This window comes from Octodon degus, unplaced genomic scaffold (assembly GCF_000260255.1).
Source record: "Octodon degus isolate 3935 unplaced genomic scaffold, OctDeg1.0 scaffold00034, whole genome shotgun sequence".
Lineage (NCBI taxonomy): Eukaryota > Metazoa > Chordata > Mammalia > Rodentia > Octodontidae > Octodon > Octodon degus.
The window spans coordinates 1404008-1423836 of record NW_004524610.1 but is presented as its reverse complement, the minus strand read 5'-3'; positions in this window follow the sequence as shown (position 1 = coordinate 1423836).

Sequence of the window (19829 nt, the reverse complement as noted above, 5' to 3'; positions counted from 1 at the left end):
ACTGGAAGATGCCACTCTTAGCGCATCGGGGGGCCTTTCGGGGGATGGCTGCATCAAGGGTGTGCTGACCCACAGGTCCGGGGAATACCATCTGACCTCCATGGCAGATCACGTCCCCTTCGCGCTGCTACACCATGCCCACCGTCCTGTCCACAGCCCTTGTTGTTTGTTTCCACTTCTATCTGCCTAATGGCTGAAGACACTGAGCATTGTTTATGTACTTACTGGCCATTGGTGAATTGATTGACTTCATTTGCCCACTTACTGTTTGGTCTGTTTAGTTAATTTTGATGTTAAGTTCTTTGAACTCTATTTTCTCTCTCTTTTTAAAATAACTATATCAAGAAACAAATAGCAATGAGATAGTTTCAAAACCGATTAGTAGGGCAGTTTCAATAATGAATACATTGCATATTGTTGTCTTCTTAGTGGTTTGAACTCTTTAGTCTCAATATTAATCCTCAACCAAATAAAAACTAGCGAAGCTTTTCTCCCATTCTCAGGCCGTCTGCTCCCCGGGTAGTCAGCACTTTCTGGGTGCTGAAGCTTTCCCATTTGATGTGGCCCCATCTGCTGCCTCCTGGTGCTGTCTCCTTGCTACCTGTGCCAAGTCTTTGCCTGTGCCCGGGTTCCAAGTGCTTCCCCCACGGTTCATTCCAGTAGTTTCAAGGTGTCTCTGTTACTCTTCTCTTGTTGCTGGGACAAATACCTGACACCCAAAATGAAGGAAGGAAAGGTTTATTTAGCTCACAATTAATGAAGGTTTTACTCCATACTCAGCTGGCTCCAAGGCAGAGTGGCACATGGCAGAGGGCAGCTGTTCATGACAGAGGAAAACAGCAAAACAGCAAGAGCAAGTGGGAGGAGCAGCAGCAACATCAGCTACAGAGAGCAAGTCTGTCTCCTTTATGCTGCATCCAGGCTGTCTGCCCCAGGCTGGGTGTAGCACTCACATCCATAATTCCAGCAGCACTCACACTCATAATCCCAACAGCACTCACACCCATAATCCCAGTGGATTATGAGTTAATCACAAAGTCTAGAAGTCTGCTCTCTCACTACATGAGGCTTTGGGGGGACTACGAGACACAAACTGTGACACAGGTTTCTCAGCTTCTATCTTGGTTTTTGATCCATTTTGACATGGCTTTAGTACATAGAGAGAGCTCAAGGTCTAGCTCCAATTTTCTCCATGTGATATGCAGTGTTTCCTGGTCCATTTGTTAGAGGCTGTCTTTCCCCAACTTATATTCTTGTACTTTGTCCAGAATATGCTGGCTGCAGCTGCAGGATTCTTCTGCATCCTTTGTTCTGTCCCACCAGTCTCGCGTCTGTCTTCATGCCGGCGCTGGGGCCGTGGTGTTTTTGTCTTTACAGTTGTGTTCTATATTTTGAATTGAGTGCTGTGAAGCTGCCAGCGCTGCTACTTGTGTCAGGATATTTGGGTACTCTGGGGCTTTTGTATTTCCATGTGACTCTTAGGATAGTTTTTCTTTTCTGGTTCTGTGAAGAATGTCATTGGAACTTTGATAGGGATTGCTTTGCATCTGTGCAGACCTTTCTGTGACATGGTCATTTAAAAAAGTTAGTTCTGCAAATCTGTGATCAAAGGCAGTGTTCCCGTCTCTGAATCTCTTCACTTACTTCCCTCCCTGTTCAGAGATCTTCCACCCTCTCGCTTAGGTTGAGTCCTAGTAGTTTAACCCTCTGAGCCTAAAGTGAGTTGGAGGCTTTCCCCTTTTCCTTCTCAGTGGCTTCATTATTGGTACACCATCAAGTTACTGATTCTGTGTGCTGATTTTGTATCCTGAAAGTCCATCAGATTTGACTTTGAGACCAAAGCATCCTTATTCAGGAATTTAAAGCATGAAATTATGAGAAATTGAATGACTGTAAGAAGCACCTAGTCCAACCTTTTCATCTTAGAACTGATAAAATAAAATGTGAAGAGACTGCACACAAGTGAGGTCGCAGTTGTGGGGGAAGCCTGTGCTGGACCCATGAGCCCCAGTTCCTCTCCTGAAGGTCTCCCAAATGCTTGGTGTGTGAGAAAACAGGAAAAACCTTGAGACCACAGGTCCCCAGCGGCAAATGCTACGACGAGCTCTCGTGGGGTCTGTGGCCTATATTTCTGCTTGGGATATATTTGCAAATGCCAACAAGCTGTGCACGGGAGGGGCCACTGTGGAGCAGCCAGCTCCCAAGGACAGTGGCCAGTGACAGCCTCTTGGTAAGTCCTCTTACCAAGTTCCTTAGTCACTGTAAAGATAAGTACCTCCACTAATGCCACTTTGACCCCCAGACTCCAGAAACCTCATGAAGGGGCAAAAGTGGATCCCCAAAGGGGATCACGGGTGATGGAGGGATGATCTGACAAGAGATAGCGGCTCAGAAGTGCTTCCACGTGGGGCTGGAAGTCCAGCCAGGGAAGACCAAGGGTGCAGAAAAGACCCTCAGAGCCCAGCATGTGCAGTGGCCTGCATGGGGCCATCATGGCCTTACAGCACACAGAGCCAGCTTCTTTCCTCATCGTCCACTATCTTTGTGTGGAACCCCTCTCCACAGTGTCTCTGTATACACATGTCTGTCACTTGGTGTTGAATTTCTTCTTTTTTTAATCTTTTATTTATTTATTTTGGTACAGGGTCTCACTATGAAGCTCAGACTTGTAGTAATCCTCCTGTCTCAGCCTCCCAGCACTGGGATTACAGGCGTGCATTACCACGCCTGGTTTCAGTGGCCAGTGTGGCATGGGGCCAGCATGGCATGTGGTACCAGGGATCAAACATGGGTCCTTGTGCTTGCCAGGCATGCGCTTAGACCACCAAGCTATCTCCCCAGCCCTGGTGTTGAATTTCTAAGACTGGTCCTTTGGCATCCACCAGACCTATTACCTGTGGTAGCCAATTCTACCCAATATAAGTAAGCGCTGGAGTTTGGTGGTAGAACTTGCCTATTCATTTAGGCAAAAGTGAGATCATTTTCCTTTAAATTTTCTGGGTGATTGTCTGCCCTTCACTCTTAACTGAACCTGGAAATACAGCCAAAGAACTGTGTCTCCCTGAATTTCATCATTAGCTCATAGACAGGCATTTATTACACAACACAAATTGAACAAGCTAAAAGGGAACTTTGAAGAATAAATACTGCTCAATCTACCAGTTACCACCATCTCTCTGCTGAAAGCGAAAGCCGATGTTTTCCCCAGTAACAACTGGGGAAACTTCATGGCTGCCGACGAGCTGTCTAATTCCCCCTCTCCTGCTGGGCTCTCTGTTCCCATCTAACCTCCTGCTTCCAGCCCACAGCCGTAGACTCCTTCTAGCTGGTGAGTGTTCTAACACCGTCAGTGGTCTTGCCCATGCCCTCTTCACGGAGCCCCCTTGGGTGTTGGCTATGTTATCGTAAAGCCAGCTCTTAGTTATCGGGATGCCACTTAGCAGGGTCTGAAGTGAGCCCGCCTGCCTTCTCTCCCCTCCTTTCCTGCTGCCTGCCTTTTGGCCGCAGCACCGCCTGTCAGTTTTCCATGGGGCAGGGGAGCGTCTGTGACGCAGAGACGCAGTAAGTCCATTTCATCGCTCACTGGAAGCTCTGGTTGAAAGTTCGGCAAGGTAAAACGTAAAAGCACGCAACAAAACTGGACTTCCTTTACTGTGCATAACTCATCACCCAAGCTCTCGCGGGTCTGAATTGCTGGGACTCACTTGGAACTGTCTGTCTTCACCTGGTACTTTCAATCATGTCAGGAGAAGTCTCTTTGACCTGGCAATGCTCGTTCGGTAAGTAGCTCTGCTGGCTCCTGAAGGCTTTCCTAGAAGCAAGCACAGGACATCAGTCCCCGGAAACCAAGCCACCACCACGCTGGCACACGCCTGCACACCTGCCTGGCAAGGGTGCTCGGCAACAATGGAACTTATGTGGCGTGAAACAAAACAAGTAAACAAAAAAGAAAGAAAGGATGAAAGATATTCACTGGAGGTGCAAAAATGCCAAATTCTTCAGCTAAAGTGTTTTTGTGTATTACCTTGCATCAGCTGAGATACAAGACTAAGTTCCGAGGGCCCTAAATACCATGGTAAACATTAAAATAGTTAATTTTTATTAGCATCTCATTTTCTGAGGGTAATTTTGTCTTTTAAAGAAAACAGAGTTCTGAAGAGGAAGGTCTCTTCTTTGTAGTTTGATGGCCAGACTCGGTTTGTGAGACTACGCCTGCTAAGCATAGGAGGGCGTGTGCAGCACTCACTCCAAACCCCCATTGTTCTCATGTTAAGTCATGTGATAACCTCTATTATGACGGTGTCTGGACGGCCCAAGAGCTGCACTGTCCCCACTGTCTACTGTCATACGTAGCTGATGTGTCTGAGTTTGCTGTCTGTGGTGGACGAGCTAATGGTCAGCTTGGGACCAGCACGGGGCTGGGGAGCAGAGCCCACTGAGGACTGCCGCCGGCAGCGCTGGAGGGGGTGATGGTGCTGCTGATCCTCCTGGGAACCTTGTCATGCTGGCTTTCCTGATAGGAACTCGGCCGTTCTCATCATCGGAGGAGCCCGGGTCCTCGCTGTGGCTGATAATGGCTGCGGTTCTTTTCAGGGGAGCTCTGGTCCTTACTTTGAGCATCACTTCCTGGCTGCTGCACAGGTCCTTCATCCCACTGGCGCAGACTTCCGGCTTCCCCCACTGGCCTTTGGGCCTTCTCAGAGCAGATCCTTGATACAGACTTGATGAGACGTTGCTGTGGGCTCCGGGCCACCAGCTGGACTCATGGGGGACACTGCATGGATCCGGGTCCTCAGCTGGATTCTTAGGGTCTCTAGTGTGTGGACAGATCCACCACACTCTTCTGCATTTGACTTTTGAGGTGAGTATTATGAAATAACCTTATAAATTATGTGTCCTGTAGTAAATCTGTTCTCTTGCAATCCCTGACCATGATACCTTTAACTGAGGAAAAAAATAAAAGAGAAAGATCATGGGAGATCGTAGAAAGGCTAAGCTTAGGAATAAAGACAACTTTAATTTTTTTTTTTTTTTTTTTTTTTTTTTTTGGTCGTACTAGGCATTGATCACACAGTCTTAACACTAAACTAACTACATCTGCATCCCTTTTTCTTTTTCTTTTTTAATTTTAAGATAGGATCTTGCAAAGTCCTTTTGCCTCAGCCCTCCGGAGTTCTGGGATTACGTGAGTGCCTGGCTAATTTAATACTTTGCAGTGTGATGTTAAGCATCAAAACACACCTCTAAGGAAATGGCACGAGTGTCTTTAATGATAAAAATTTACACACAAAACTTGAATGCTTCCCTGCTGGCAGATGGCCATCTGAGATGGCCCTTCCTGAGGGCGCATTTGCACAGTGGAGAGAGACACCACCAGGAACATGGCCTCAATGCTCGCTCTGCGCTGCTAGTGAAGGGCCTGGCGGTGCGCGTGGTGCTCAGCTGTGAAGGGCACAGAGGGAACTCCTGAGGGCTTTGTGAAGATTAGGGCAAGCCGGTCCAGGGGTCAGAAACCTGCTGTGCCATCGCACCATTTGGTGACGTGTCATGACAGTCACTTCACGAGGGGCCCCTCAGCTTTCTCAAAAGCAGAGAAGAGCCACAGATTCTAACTTGAGCCCTGACTGTGCTGAACATCTAGTGAGGCATGAGGGAGAACATCACATCCTGGTTAGCCAGAGGACAGATGCTAGAAGCAGGAACTGAGTCCCTCTGTCCCAGCCCTTGCTTTTAGACAGTTCAGTAGTCTAAACTTCTTCTCATTGTTGTAAGATTTCAATTTTAACATTCTACCTTCAAAAGAAGTTTAGAGATCACTTAAAATAAGAAAAACATAGTTCTACAGGACTGTTAAAAACTCCAGTGAGCTTACACGACGGGGACGGCGTCACTACAGCAGGACGCAGAGGCATACTCAGCTGCGGCAGAGGTCGAAGCTTGGGTTGAACACGGCCTGGCCGCATGGCCAAGGGCTCTCCCTCCCCTTACTAAACTCAATCTGAAGCTGCCGGGCCACTCCTGCCAGCACTCAGCGTGGGCTCTTTCCCGTTAGTGCTGCTCATGCATCAGAATTCCTCCACGCTTTTCACAAGCATGTGTCAATTAATTAAAACAGAAAATCAAAGAAAAAATTCTCCATGCAATAGTTTGGATGAGTTAGTGGATAAAGCCGGCTCTCACATTTTGAGAAAAGGTAAAAATTCTACCTAAGCACAAAGCACAAAGCCCCAGCCCAGGTCCATAGCGATGGAACCTTGTGCGAAATGACAGGGTGGGCTGTGGGCTGGCGGACCAGTTCTCCCCTCTAGCCTCGCCCGTGGCACTCCTGAGTCTGCGCCTCTGAGGACGAGCTACGGCCTCTCCGTGCTTGGAGTGAGCCCGCTGCGAGTCTTGCCCCTGTGGAGACCGCAGCCGGCAGGTGCGGCCCTCCGTGCCTGGTGTGTGTGGCCCTCCATGCGCGGCGTGTGTTTGCCAGTGGGCAGGTTTCTCGTAGCCATCCGCACAGCTCACCCTGCTCTGCCTGGTTTCAACTATTTGTAGAGTCACCGCTCCTCACCTGACGCACAGGAGGAAAGCTCTTTGCTCTGAACTGCACTCTTTGGGCTTCTAAGAATTTCCATGTAGTAACCAAATTGCGGGCACTGCCCACTCCGTGCCAGGCATGGTGGAAGGGATCTGCGTGTCTGTTGTCAGGGTCAAATCTGCCCAGAAGTGAAGGGCTTCTGAGCCCGGACTCCACCACCGAGCAGGGGCAGGCGGCTCTGCACGTGTTAGGGCCGCACATGGCACGCCGTGCTGCTCTGTCTGGGTTCCGTTTCAAGGATCACCCTTTTCAGTGTGCGACCTCATTATTTCCACAAGGACTTGCAGGATGCTTGGCTGCCCGGTGTACTTTATCTCGTTTCTTTACCTGTTGAACACTCAATTTATTAAGCTTCAGTAGTACAAATGTAAGCGATTTATATATATTGAATAGAAAAGCCACTAGAGAGATGCCACAGTTGCCTGCACGTCACTGAGAGTGTGTGCTCAGTTCTAGCCTGCATAATGCCTGTACCTTGAGGTGGAGGGCAGGATTGCCGAGATTACGCTGGCCGACTCCCACAGACACCACACAGCATATCAATGATACTGAATAAATATTATGTGGTAATGACTTCTTGGCACAAAATTATTGTGTTATTACTGTAGACTAATCAATAATATGAAAATTTCTGTGTTCTCCACAATAAGAAAATATTGTTACTGCTGAATTATTTTACATTATGTTGTGTATAAGTACCTGATTTTAAATTTTAAAAAACAGAATACTTACGCTTCAGTTCTTCCCCTCTAACACGAGAATTAATGGCCGCGGGGCAATATTTACCTTATTTTAAATCACTTTGTGCTGTGAGGTGTAAATCACACAGCCTCATTCACATCTCGAATTCCAGTGAAAGTCTGAAGTCACCTTCTGCTATTTGGGGGAGCGTACATTAAAAGACACAACAGTTTATTGTTTGAAAGAAGATTCCAGGTCTGAATTCTATAGCAAAAAAGAAAATGAAGCAAAGAGCAACAGACAAGAAGCGCACCCTCCCTGGAAGCCACCACCTCCCTCTCTAAGGGTGCAGTTGCACCTGCCTTGTCATGTGTCAGGAAGCCAGCCTTGCCCTCTGCACAGTGGTGGGAAGGGAGTCCGACAGCTCCGACTCGGCCCTTCTGGATACGGGCTCTGCTCTCTTTACCGCCCTGATTTGTTACTTTCCCCATACATCAAAGTGTTCTGACAGCTCAAACATCTGGACTCTGTGAACTGCCTATTTTATAGTGAAATAACCCCACTTACAACTGGAAAAGAGATTAGAATAGATACCACGCTGTGGGGAGTGGCCAAGGGGTGAATGGTTAAACTGGGCCGAAGCAGGCAGGCCCTGTTAAGGAGCGCGCAGGCAGCAGGAAGGCGCATCAGTGGGGCGGGGGCTGGCGCTGTCCTTTCCTTTTCCCCACCCACTGCTGAGCCTTGAGCCAGCTCTGCAGCTCAAGCCCTCTTCTCCTGCTTCCCTCTTACTCTGATATTCTAAAGAGAAACGTGAGCGTTCTCAGTGCAGTGCTGCTCTTGGGAGTCTACCGCTGGGGCTCTTGGGGGAGATGACCCCGGGTCTAGGTCCAGAGCAAGGCCGGTCTCTGAGTAATCTTTTCATCCTCTGTGCCACCATGGTTGGACACTTAGACACCACGCAACAGAAATACCTAGGCAAAGACACTGCATATCACCAACTGCCAGAGAAAGGTACACTGAAAGCACAGTGGAAGTCACGCATGGTCACATACGCCTGCAACCCCAGCACTTGGGAGGTGGAGGCAAGAGGATTGCTGCAAGTTCAAGGTCAGTGTGGGCTACAAAGTGAGTTCAAGGCCTGGGCTGCACAGTGAAACCCTGTCTCAAAAAGACACACACACACACACACACACACACACACACCACAATGAGGTACCCATCTACCCCACATGAATGGCTGAAGTTACTAAGACTGATGAGCCAGAGCTAACAAGGATTTGAAGGGACTTAAGCCCTCGTGTGTTACACTGGGAGGTGTAAAGTAGTGTACAAGCTGTGGAAGGCCTTGCATGTGAGACACACCTTCTCACGTGACCAGCAATTTCCACTCCTAGGCATCTTCCTTAGCAGGAATAAAGACACACAGTACCATTCATAATAACCCAAACTGGAAACAGCTTGAGTCTTCCCCCATTGGCGTATGGATCAACAAGTCGTGATCCAGCCATCCCACGGAGCAGCGGAACGGAGAGAAACATGAAGCGCCTGACAGCGCAGGCAGGCTGCAGCCTCACTGGGCCAGAGAGGGCAGCCAGCACACAGGGAGGCGCTGTGGACTGCGGCACACGTGATCAGAGCCAGGGGGAGTGGCATCTGTCCTGGTGCAGGGCTCTGAGGAGCAGATGTCCACGGGGCAAGAGCGGCCTGTGGGCTAACGAAGCGTCCTGCGCTGACTTTGTGATGGCCGGTGACCATGTGGCACCTGGATGCGTCCCAGGAGCACAGTGGTGCCTTCTCACTTCTGGGTCCCAGGAGGTGTGAATGGGAGTCCTACATGACATCAGACAAATGCTCTGGACAGAAGGGCCAGCACCCCAGGAGGCCATCAGCGGGGCCGAACTAAGCTACACGTGAGTACCCAACGGGGACCGGGTCTGGGGCAAAGTGCCCGCAGCAAAATGAGGCCCCAAGCAAGCCTGTGTTGAACACCGGTGGATCCATCATCTGCAAGCCCTGCTTCGAAAAGATTCCACTCTAACCATTGTTTTGTTTCATTCTGCTTATTACAACTAATAATGTTGACTCTATGTTTGGATCTTTGTTATCAAGAGCACAAGCTCTGAAGACCTCCGAAGCACTCTCACTCTGGTTAGTCCAATAAAACATGACTTTTCCCCCTTCTATGTAGGGTTGAAGAATGCAGTTGTAAATATCCATTTCAGTTACTCATTCTCTCCCTCTCCCTCTGTCCCTCCCCACTCCCTCTGTCCCTCTCTCCTTCTGCCTCTCACTTCTCCTCTCACCCCCATCCCCAAAAGCAGTACGTACACTATTACTGGAGGAGTAAGTTGCTTTACAAAAAAATTCCTTCACTTAGAAATGAAGTCAGAATTCTCTACATGACTCCTGAAAAAGTTTATACTAATATGATTTAGAACGAAATACATGCAAATAGGGCTGTTTCACAGGAAGACATGAAGCTCTTTGTCTCTGCTGTCTTCCACAGGCCCGGGAGAGAGGATCTCACTTGGCAAAGAGACTGGTAGACCAGAGGCCTCCGGCAGCGAATAGGGCCACCTGCCCCATCACAGGGTTTGCATCCACAAAAAGACAAACCTCATTAAGTGGACACTGGCAAACCCACGCCCTTCACTAGTGACTGTGAGCAGGGCTGGGTGACCCCAGAGACGATGGAAAGTCATGGGGCTGGGGCTGAGTGCCCAGGAGCAGAACACAGAACAAGGGTGGGTGGGGGGAGCAGCCGGGTCCTGAGGGCTAACCCCAGCCGGAGGAGGGGACGCCGGGGGTGACCGCAGATGGCAGCGGGACCAAAGCGCAAGAAGGCTGCGAGCCTGCGCCCTATGGAGACCAGCGCCTCGCCTGATCTCTGCAGCCCCGCCGGGCACAGGCAGCTGGCTGTGGCTTCCCGGCAATCCACGTTTATGGTGTTACGTTTTTGTGCGTCAGTTTAAAGACCATGGTACTTAATGAAAAAGAAGTAAAGTAAAAGAAGGCAGCCATGAGCGTGACGGGGTCTCACGCGGCCGGAAGGAAGCCCCTCACCCCCCACCTCTGTCTAAGCAGGAGCCGGGACACAGCAGGAAGGACGCACACTGGAAAGGAGAGCACGTGACCAAGACAGGATGCTGTGAGGATGTCATTGTCCCCAAACAGGAAGTGAGCCAGTGGGTGGTCTCTGCTGTCGCTGTACAAGAGAAGAAAAGTCTTCTTGAGGAAAAGGGGGCAGAAGGGGCTGAGGGTGGCGGCCGCAGGGTGGAGCGGCTCTGCGGTTGCAGGATGTAGGTGGCAACGCAGAGTTAAGCCCCAGGGGGGTTAAATGCGAGTCCCGCGCCACCCTGCCCAGCTCGCGTGGGAAAGCAGCCGACCAGGGTTCCCGGTGGACCAAGAGGAGCAGGGATTAGAGCAGTGAGAACAAAGCACCCAGCAGGAGCAGTGACGCCACGAAGACTGGCTGTGGCTGAGGGGGACACAGCTCAGGGGACAGAGCCATCGCGCAGCGAGCAACGCTGGAGCGAGCTGGGCGCGGGCTTCCACGCTCCGAGGCCCGCTGCCTACCTGCCTACGCCGCAGCCGCACACTAGGACCTGGAGGCGGCACCGGAGGACGACCCGAGAGGCTCCCGGCTCGCACTTGCAGCCCGCGCGGCTGGACGTGAACAGTCCCTCCCTGCGCTCCGCTTCTTCACCGAGTGCAGTGGCCAGCGTAAGGGACGGTGGGGGAGGACAAGCAGCACCGCCCCTGGGGCGGAGACCGTCCTAGCCACGGTGCCCGCAGGGCGCTGGCTCTGGGCCGCCCCTTGAGAACCTAAATCGCGGCCTGTTACCTCCGCAGGCCGCAGTTCCCTGTGAGCCCTGACACCGCACCCGGGCTGTGACGGTCCACGGTCTTCGTGCTGCACTTTTAAACTGCGCTGTTTGACTCAACTTAGGATTTTTTTTCTTCTGTTTTTAAACATGGTCTCCAGAGATCGAAGCCTTGCAAAGCCAGAGTTTAGAAGGAATTAATGCGCCGCTGTACTGCCCCCCCCCCCTGCATGGCCGCTGTGCTGCGCAGTGCTGCCTGTCAGGCCTCTTGAGCTGTGTGGTGCTTGTTCCATGCGCCTGCGATGCCACATATGTGGCCCGACTGACACAGTGGTGACAGCCGCTGGACACAGACAGTGCGTAGCTAATGCACCCAAAAGAAGGGCTTTAGTCTTACAGATGTCCTCAAGGTTCTTACTGTGTACGGCTGCGGAGTGCTGGCCACACTGGCCGGCCTTCACCAGCCAGTGGCCTTGCAGCTGGGCTCTGTTTGCCCAGGGACCTTATGAAGGGTTACAGTTGGGCTCAGTGGAGGTGATCCACTTCTGGGTCATCAGGAGAATAAACTCTGGTGGCCGTCACCCCTGCTTCCCAAACACGCTGCTGGCTGGACAGCGGCCTCTCGCCTGCTGGGGAGCCCTGTTTTGGCCTCAGGAGAACAAGGCGCCCTCTCCCCATGCTGCCCCTGCACAGCAGCCAGGAAGCCCCAAAGTGAGGAGGCCAGGCCACACACCGGAGGGACAGTCGGAAGTGCTCTGTCCCAGCTCCAGGTCCGACGTGCAGGTGCACATGTGAGTTTTTAAAGAGGGAAGTAAAAATATCCATATTGTTTGCAGTATGTTGATATTAAATCTTCAAGTAAAAATGCAATACATACTAGGGTAAGCTGATGCATTACACTTCTTACTCAGACTAGAAGGAGAAATACTATATTAGCATTTTAACATTAATACTTATGAAATATAAAAAGCAAATGGTGATAGAGTGTGGTAAATCCATGCTGAGTTTTTCACCTGGATGTACCTCTCATTTTGACAATGAACTCTCTGCCTATGTACGCATTCCTACTATTTGTAAGAGTTCTATGACGCTGTTAGAGTTAGGTGGTATTTGGGCAAAACGTGAAGAGGAAATTTCACAGGTGAGATTAAGAACTCACCGCTTGGCACACGTCAGGTGGCACGTCACTGGGGGCATGTCACTGGCACCCGCCCGGTTCAAGGGACACGACACGGGAGCGGGCTTGCACATTGTGAGAGGTGTCGGCGCCATGCAGCGTGAAGCCCAGGGGCTAAGGCTGTGGGAATCCCTGAAGGGCCCGGGTGCTGAGTGCTGCCAGGCTGCAGGGTGTGGACCCAAGCACTTGTGCTCTGGGCAAGTGGAGCAGAATTCCGAGAGGCGCCGTCCTTCCCTAATTCCACTCTTCCACCTGCCCACCTCCAAGGGAGGGCGCCGGTGACCCAGGCAGTGCACGCCCTCCTTTCAGGCAGCCACAGGACCCTCTCCCTCTGCAAACATCCCCTTATCTCCTGTCCCTGGAGACAAGCAACCCTCCAAGCATGAATCCTTCCTGCTGGCGCTGTGACAAGCTGCTCCATAAGGAGTTACGGGTGGAGCTGCACTGCAGACTCAGCCAGGCCAGCCACAAGCATGGGCCAAAGTTCATCCTGCATGTGGCAGAGAGCGACCTGGACAGTGAAGCTCGAGGTCCAGGCCAGCCTCCTCACTGCACAACTGTAAGCCAGCATGGCAAAAGCATGGCACCTCGGGCTGCTTCCCGGGAGAATTGCTCTGCTTTGGGGGTGAGCAACTTGACTCACGGAGGCACCACAGTGGGCCTCAGCACACAGGCGCATGCTTTGAGCACACACCCCAGTGGGCACTGAGGAGGGACCTGGAGGCCCATGCCCAGGAAAGCCCACTGAAGACAACTCGGCCCCAGCTTGCATTAGAACACAGCTGCACCAGCAATGAGTCATGCTGGGTGCCCAGTACCATCAGAGGCCAGCATGGACGGAGTCCCTGACGGGCCTGTGAGTGTGGCAGTTGGACAGAAGCTCGTCCTTTCTGTGGGAAGAGCTTGGGTTCCAAGTGAGGGGACCTGCAGCGCCTTCCCCCTGCGGCGGGAGGCTCCTCCTGTCCTGAGCACTCAGCCTACGCCACTGTTAAGGAAGCAAATTGTCTTCTCTTAAACTACTTTACTTGTTAAAGATTTTTAATTATTTTCTTACATTTAATGGACACACTAGGTGGTTCATATCTCCTCTCACCACTGAGCCCCTAGTTCACATCAACAACAAGGTGGCCGCTTCCAAGCTACGGCGCGCAAGTTTCAGGGTGAAAACCAAAGGGAACGACTCAGTGCCTAAGGTCAGAGAAGGGCCAAGGTCCGGGTTCCCAGAGGAAAACCAGGAGGCCTAAGGTGGGGCTGACAAATGGTACAGTGATGCCAGATAAGATACAGGTCAAAAACAGAAACTAATTCACTTGGGGGCTAAATATGCCAGCAACCTGGGTCAGGGGCAGGAAGTGAAGGCGAATGTTACATGATGGTGACGTCATCTTCGTTAAGACCGGTAGTGGCAAAGGTTCAGTCTTCTCAGAGCCCAAACTCTGCCACTTAAACTTTGAAACCCAGGCTAAGGTCTGGGCTCCCTCCCAGAGGACAGGACCTCCCAGGCTAAGTCTGCCTCCCTCAGGACAGTGGGCAGTGCTGGTCTCCACCTCCAGCGCAAGCTGCACAATGCCGGGCACAGAGACGGACTTGAGCGGAGCCAGCACGCAGTAGGGCTTAGCTGCATTGTCGGCAACGTTACGCCAGAGGCTGCGCTGAGTAGGAGGTGAGCCACCAAGCACTTCCCATGCATCACCAAGCAGGTGACGGGGCACTGCAGCTCCGTTACGTCCCCGCAGCAGCCAGACAGTGCGTGAGCTTCGACTGGGGCCTCGCTGCGTCCGGCTGCCCTCGAACTCATCGGCCCATCAGCCTCCTGAGCGGCGCGGACTCGAGCACATGCCGTGACGCCCAGTGTGACCGTACATTCGGATGTAAGCAGAATTACTGACATTATTAAATTTTCATAATGAAATTACTTTAAATGAAGAATTTGGGGAGGAAAAGCAGAAAGATAGTTAACAGACCTGCAAACACATCCTAAGAATAAAAGTTAAAGAAACTGAAATCACTGCCAGAAAAGGCGACGGCAAGAGATTACGCCACTATAATTTGCCTTTCTCTGGCAGCAGCATGGCCCTAAATTAATCTGGCCACTCCGGCTTTCTTTTGATCAGCATAACAGGGTATATCTTAATTCCTTTTTAAAAATATATTTTATTTTTAGGGTGGTTTTATGCTCACAGTGAACTTGGCCCGCATCTCCCTGACATCCCACCTCCCTGTCCAGTGTCTCCCGCCCGTGTCCTCCACAGGGGCCTCAGAATTATTGCCCCCATTCATGGAAGAATGCGCGCCGAGCAGCTGCTGCTCGGCGTTCCATGAAGACGCCATGGGTCTTCAGCTGCGTGCAGCGTGGGAACGGCTACCCTTTCTTTCCTATACTTTGGTCCTACCAGCTATTTCTCTCAACTTTTTTTGTACTTCTGCCCAAAGGTTTATATGTTCTCTAAGATTTTATGTTCCAAATGCTAGATGTCAAAACCCTAATTAATTCATTAATAATCTTAATTAATATAAACTTTGTCCAGCAGCAAACACAGCCTACAGCAAACCTAATTAATACAAGCTTCCTGTCCAACTGAAGCTGACTTTGGCACTGCCCACACAGCATATGGTACTTCTGCTTTTACAAAGTGAGCAAAAGAGTTCATGCTCAGGCCTCAACCGCCACCGGCTGGACGGGGAGAGCAGGGAGTATGGTGAGAGGGACGCACGGGGTCCAGCTGTGCTTGCATGCTTCTGAGCAGTGGCTCCCTTGGGACCACGGCGACTGTGGCCAGCGACTCAGGCGACCGTGAGCTTCAGGGAACTGGACCTCGCAGCACCTCCACCTCTTACCTCACCCACTTGAACCCAAGCTGACTCCAGAGTTCGGGCTTAGTTTTGCTGGCTGCTTCCTCTGATCCCCTTTCCTGCACTGTGATTCTGTAAAGGTGAGGATGCTGCGTGCACGCAGGAGGGCCCACTTTGAATCCACCTGCTCCCAGAACATTGCTCTTCATTAACTTTCACTGTGTGGTTTCATTTCTTTTCTTGAAGTTGTTATAATTTACCCAGCAGAGATGCTTTCAAAGGAGCACAAGCCTGGAAGTCTGTAGAGCCATTCAAACAGAAACCAACAATTGCTACAATTTAACCTTAGGAGGTGAATTTTCCCAGTGCAGAAAATACATACCCACAAAACGACTAACATATGAAGTTAAGCTCATTTCTCCCTCCATAGTTTGATAAGAAAAAAAAATTAATGGGTAGTAGTTGATTGATAGCTTTCAGCCCAGGAGAATCAGGATATAGGGCATTCACAACAATTCGCACCCACTCTCTGGTGTAGCACAGTGTACCACGGAGAGGGGCTCCCAGGGAAGCAAGCCCTCCCGAGAGGAATTTCAGGTGGTTTCCCTTCGCTTACCCACAGCTCTAGTATAGCTCTGTTCATGCAGCTTACAAGTATCTACAAACAAAGACCTCCAGCACTTTCAGTCTTTTTGACCTCGTGACAGTAAAAGATGAGGACAAGAAAGGATGTCGAGGACTTTGCCATGTGCAAATGCAAGGACTGCTGTGACACTGGAAAAACAGAAAACATGGTGATTGGTGTGGGCAGAGGAGCCAGGAGCTCCGCCGCAGCCACAGACTTCCTGTTGGGGGGAAGACAGCAGCCATGTGTGGGAGAGAAGATGGTCCCCAGAGAAATGAGAGGGGCTGCACACCACGCTAGGTGTGGGCGGTGTTAGTGAGGGGGCCTGGGCCACAGCAGCAACAGGCTGGGGCAATGGCTGGGCTGGGCCGAGCAATCCTGGGTACCCAGCACGCTCCTGTTAGCGACAGCGGCGGGCTCCACACTGCATTCCTGCAGCTGCTGAGTTGTGTGTCAAATTCTGGGAGGTGCCAACTGACCGAGGTGACAGATTTGAGGAGCCTGATGACAGCACACAGAGAGAAGCTTCGGAGGCTGGAGGATGAGCTGATGGGAAAGGGGCCGTGGGTTGCCATGTAGTGGAGAGGGTTTTGGAGGCTGGTAACTAAGCAGTGTCATCCTAGTGTCCACTTCCTGCTCCTCTGGTCAGGGAAAGGCACAAATGAAGCTAAAAGCATGCATAAAAATTCTCGCCTTGACTGGTAGCTGTGACCAAAATACAGAGACTGGAGGGACTTGTGGGTAGTGGCAGAGTCCTAATAATACTCCAGAGTACTGAGACCAGGGCCCAGGAGTTAAGGATGATGGGGTGGAGACTCATAGACAGTCCTGGAAGGCAGGGGAGGCAGCAAAGCACAGGGTGGCAGCAGATGTATGCAGGTCTCCTGAGCTGTCTAGGACATGACCCAGGGTCCAGGTGGGTGTGCAGGGCTCTGACACGGACTGGCCCAGGTCAGCAAGAGCAGACAGCCAGCTGGAGAAGCCGAGCTCAGCATGTGGCCGGAACTGCCAGTGGTCATGGAGCCCGGGCGTCACAGCTCCCAGGTGATGTTGCCAGTCTTCAGGTGTGCAGGTGGCCTCAGGCGGCAAGGAGAGGCTGGTCACTGCACCTGGGCCCTCAGCTCAGGGTCAGGACATGTGGGTTTTGTTCTGGGTGCAAGTCGTAGCAAGGATTGCCTAAGACATCTGTGTCCTCCTTGGGTATCATAGTGGCACTCAAGACCTGAAATGTGAGAACACAGGTGCAGCTGAAGAGCCACAGTGGGAAGGCGAGGAGAGAAGGGTGGGAGTGCCGGCGCAGAGGGCATCCCTGCTCCAGCGTCCGCGCGGGGTGCACACGTGCCCTTTGCCACACCTTCTCTATCACCACCAGGCTGTGAGCCTGGGCCTGCAGCTGCAGGTCACAAAGCTGGCCTTGACAGGAAAGCAGTGTGCGAACAGCCATGGATGGATCTGGACTCTCAGGCGTGGAGAAGAGGAAGCCCCTGCATCCTTGAAAGATGGGGGTTCGCCGCTGAAGATTACACTACCCCATGAAGGCCAGAACTTAACGGTCGCCTGACCGTTTCTTGTTTCCTCGTGCTTCACGTCCAGCCCGCTTGCCCTCCTGCCAGCCCTCCTCCAGGGGCTCCCGCCTCTGTGCACTCCCGGCCAGCGTGCCCAGCTCGAGCTTCTCTCCTCTGCCCGCCTTGTCTTCCTTCACCCACCCACATGCCCACACAGGTCACCGCAGGAATGTGCTAAGAATGCTAATCTGATAATCCCAGGGCCGAAAGCTCTACCTAAGCCCTCCCACTTTTCCACAGAGGGAACCATGCTTCCTTCTGGTTTACATGATCGTCTCAACATCTTTGGGTGCAAAATACCCAGGTGTACTCGGCCTCACATCAGAATTAGTTCATCTTGCTCTAAGACTGGGGGATCCATGCAGATTTTAAGGCCTTCCAATTGATCAATCTGTTTCCAGGACATCACCAGCTGCTATTTTAATCATTCACAGGGACATTACAGCTTTTCGGCTTTGAGTCAAGAATAGAAATGCTGTTTTTGCTTCATGAAATTGGCTAATGGGAGCTGGACTTCCTTCCAACTTTGCAAAGCCAAACTTGAGGCGGGTGGCTGTCTGGGCAGCTGCTGTAACAACCTGTGGTCCACAGACGTCTCCAGGACCCACGTCCACGTCGGAGGAGTGGGATGCCTCCGGCAAGACAGGCACGAAGACAGGCCTAGGAGCCTTCCATGTCTGTCTTAGGCCGCCATGATCACAGACATGTGCTAGGCAGCAACTGGAGGCCACTTTAGATGTTGCTGATGTGGTTTTGGCTTGGAGACCTGCATGAGCAAGTGATGGCCAGTGCTACCCTTTCCAAGCTGTCATCCCACACGGAGAACACCACACCAGTAAGCAGCTGGGGGCATAAACAAACAGCGCTGCTCTGTGGCAGGAAGGGACTGGGAATGATGTGCACTGGCGCCTTTGGCCCAGGGTCTGGTGGTGCTGAGCAACCTGTCTTGACTCCCAGCCCAATGGCTCTGGGAACACAGAAAGGGGAGGTACATCCTGGCTGCTCCGTGGTGCTCCAAACTGCGTGAAATAAGAGAACCTGAGCGGCAGCCCTGACAGTGAGGCTCCCCCACTTGGAGCCCTAAGTTCTTCCCTCACTGTTCCACCTGCCCTGGTCTTCCCCATCTCATCAGAAGCAGCAGTCACCAGGTTCCGGGCCACAGGTTCAGGCCCCTCTTGCCCCTTGCTCCCAACCAACACAGTCCTGATGAGTCTGCGGCACACAGCCTGTGCTAGGTGTGTTGTCTTCTTCCTGATTTCTGCAGTCACTTGTTAGGCGCCCTCCCCACTTCCAGTGTGCACACTTGGACAGTGGCAGGTCTGTCCCCTCCTCCCCATGCTGCCCTGGTCCCAGTGAAACCTCACTCCCGTGTTGAGCTGTACCCTTTGGGCAGATATAGCCCTGGTCCCAGACTGGTGTCTCATGGTTAGCAGAGCAAGCGCTCCTTTGTCTGTCTCTGGCCGGGCTGGTCAGCTGTCTACCACCATGACAAGATGCAATGAGTGTCTTGGAAGGAGGGAGACATTTTGGCTCACAGCTCCAAAGGGTTCAGTCCAGGGTTGGTTGAGGCCTGGAATGGGGCAGAGCACCAGGCAGGGACAGCAAGGCTGCTCACCCCTGGCAGCCAAGGAATCAGAGAGAGAGGCAGGGCTGGGCTGCAGTGTCCCTTCATACCACACTTCCTCCACTAAGCCCTGTCCCGAAAGGTTCCCCCACTTCCAGCAGTAGCTCCTGAGGACCAAGTCTTCTGCTAGGGTACTCGCCTCAAAAGGCTTGGTTGGTTGGCGCTGGTTCCATTGCCTCTTTGGTGAAGCCTTGCTCAGTGGACAACCTGCACAACCACCCGTGTGCCTCCCTCGCCCGGCACCTCCTACTGCAGTCCCCCCAAGGCCAAGTAAGAGGCCTCACACACGGTGCTCCCTGAGTGCTCCTGTGTGGCCCAGGGATGGGTGAGCGCACACCGCCCTGAGTGAGGCACAAGCTGGGAGGCTGGGAGCAAATCAGAAAGCTGCTGGGCTTGACGCTGCTGCTGTCCAGCTGTCTACACAGAGGACATTCAAGCTGCACTCTGCTCACAAAGACTACATCTGGAGACAAGGAACAAGGGAAGTGGGTCAAAAGTGCTCCACCATAAATAATAAATGAGAAATTAGTGCTAGCAGAGACAATGCCGTCGGCAAGATCACCATGAAAAATGCATGCAGACACACACGTGAATGAGGCCCAGTACTCAGTAACATTAAAATCGTGGCTACGGTAACCCGGTGAGCATTATATTAACCGCATCCGCTCGGCACTTCCAAGACTGCGTGTAACTATAAAACGGGATTTAAATGTCCACCCTCTGGATGGCTGTCCCAGATCCATGAGGAGACTCAGCCCAGTTCAGCGTGCTTGAGTGTGTGATCTGGAGGGCAACACAGATGAGGACAGCGACGCAGTGCACCGGGGACGTCTGCCACCTGGAGGTGTGAGGCATGCTGGGCAGCAGCGTTGCCCCACGGGCGCACAGGGCGCACCACGCACCCAGGCCCAGGAGCCAGGTGGGCCCCGGGGTGGGGCAGCGGCACGGGGGAGGACT